Here is a 2,287-nt window from a genome sequence, read left to right as displayed (position 1 = left end):
GGAGGGTCAGAGAAAAAGAGGAAGACCGCCAACAATATGGATTGGCCAAGTGGCAGCATCAATGGACTCAAGTGTGGCAACAGTAGTGAGTTGGCCCAGGATTGGGCAGTGTTTCATTCTGTTGTGCATAAGGTTGCTATGAGTCGGTACCGACTCGATGGCACCTAACAACAAACCATGGTGCTGTGGGTTAATGAGCCAGACTGCAAAGCCATTTGAACTGCAAGGTTGGTGGTTCAAGCTCACCAGTCGCTCCTCGGAAACCCTATACAGGGTCGTTATGGGTCGGAACTTACTTGAAGGCACTTAACAACAACAACCATAGCTTAGTTTCTTTTCTGGGCATGATGTGACTCTAAGTTATAGGACTATTTTGGAAAAGCTCTGTGTTGCTCTAGATCTTGCATCTGACTCATTAATTCTGACCTCCTTTTCCTCTCCTGTTTCCTAAGCCCCACTACTCCCCTTTAATTTAACTTATTCTTCATGAACCCATCCAGAGACCCTTCCCCTTCTCCCTTTACAGGCTCAGTTATGGCAGAAAATGAGGTGGACAATGAGCTCTTGGATAATGAAGATGACGAAGTGAAGACAGCAGCTGGAGGAGATGAGGCTGAGGATCATGCCAACAAGGATGTTTCCAGCCACAACTCTGGCTTTTGTGACTTCCTGCTCAAACCAGAGTTGCTCCATGCCATTGTTGACTGTGGTTTTGAGCATCCATCAGAAGTCCAGCATGAGTGCATCCCTTAGGCCATTCTGGGAAAGGATGTCCTGTGCCAGGCCAAGTTTGGCGTGAGAAAGACAGCCTTGTTTGTGCTGGCCACACTGCAACAGCTGGAGCCAGTTACTGGGCGGGTGTCTATGCTGGTGATGTGTCAGACTCGGGAGTTGGCTTTCCAGATCAGCAAGGAGTATGAATGCTTCTCTAAATATATTCCCACTGATACAATGAAATGCAGACGGGTCTCTTGTGAAACAATAGTGAATAATTGTTATCAGAACTGATTGTCAGGGTCAGAAACGCAAAGGTAGACATTTTATAGCAAGGAGGGGAGTGATTAACTTTTCAGTCTAGGAGCGGAGGTCCCTAGGACATTAAGGGAGAAGAGCAGAGAGCAGGACCCTACCCAGAGAAGCAGTGATGCCTGAAATGGAGCCAGAGATGATGACGTGGAGCGATGGAGCAGCTGGAGACTTTAGATCCAGAGAGGCAGAGCGACTGTGTGCTGAAGACCTGGGGGGTACGGGAGAAGGATTGCATGGAGGGGATTATAACCATGGCAATGAGATGATATACGATAGAATGAATGTAAAACTAATGTTCTCACATGTAAACTATCACATAATTCACAATAAAACATTTAAGAAAAGAAATAAATAAATAAATATATGTCCAATGTCAGGATCACAGGTTTTTTTGGTGGCCTACCTATTAAGAAGGATGAAGAGTTGCTAAAGAAAAATTGTCTGCATATTGCCATGGGGACTCCTGGCCATATCCTGGCCCTGGCTTGATATAAGAGCCTGAACCTCAAACACATTAAGCACTTTATTTTGGATGAGTGTGATAAGAGCCTTGAACAGCTTGACATGTGCCAAGAGTCCAGAAAATTTTTCACATGGACCCCCATGAGAATCAGGTCATAATGTTCAGTGGTACCTTGAGCGAAGACATCCATCCAGTCTGCTGAAAGTTTATGCAAGACCCAGTGGAGATCTTCATGGATGATGAGATGAGGTTGACACCTCATAAGTTGCAGCAGTACTATGTGAAACTGAAGGACAATGAGAATCTGTTTCTCCAGCTCCCACAGCTTTGTGCAACAGCCAGTTGTCTGACCTCAGGATTTGGGTTCCTGAGCTCCTGAGACTATAGGGTTGAGAAGATTCCTTCAGAATGATCTCTAAACTAAAGATTTGATACTTGCCAATCTCCATAACCTTTTACATTTGTGAGCTTTGTGAGAAGCTGCTGCATGAGGGAGGGGAGGATTGGTGAATAATACCAAGGATTATCAAGTGGTGTGGCAGAAGTCCTAGTATGGTGCTGTAGGATGCACACTCGACTGCAGTGTCAGTGGTTCAAATCCATCAGCTACTCCTCAGAAACCCTATACAAAGTCACTATGATTCAGAACCAACTCAACAGAACTTAATAACAACAAAAAACACAAAATGTTGGAAATTTTAGATAGTTGGGATATCTTTAACCTCCAATTTATAGGCACCAGCCTGGTGATGATCTTTCAAAAAGAAATTATTCATGCAGTGCACCTGCCCCAAG

The 2,287-nt window shown here is 44.6% G+C and overlaps 1 pseudogene; it reads left to right on the top strand.

Annotated features, from left to right (window-relative positions):
• Positions 1-534: 534 nt before the first annotated feature.
• On the top strand, positions 535-1,871 carry LOC102814956 (annotated as a pseudogene).
• Positions 1,872-2,287: the final 416 nt, after the last annotated feature.

This window comes from Chrysochloris asiatica, unplaced genomic scaffold, assembly GCF_000296735.1.
Source record: "Chrysochloris asiatica unplaced genomic scaffold, ChrAsi1.0 scaffold00045, whole genome shotgun sequence".
Taxonomy (NCBI): Eukaryota; Metazoa; Chordata; class Mammalia; order Afrosoricida; family Chrysochloridae; genus Chrysochloris; species Chrysochloris asiatica.
This window is presented reverse-complemented; position numbering and strand designations above follow the sequence as displayed.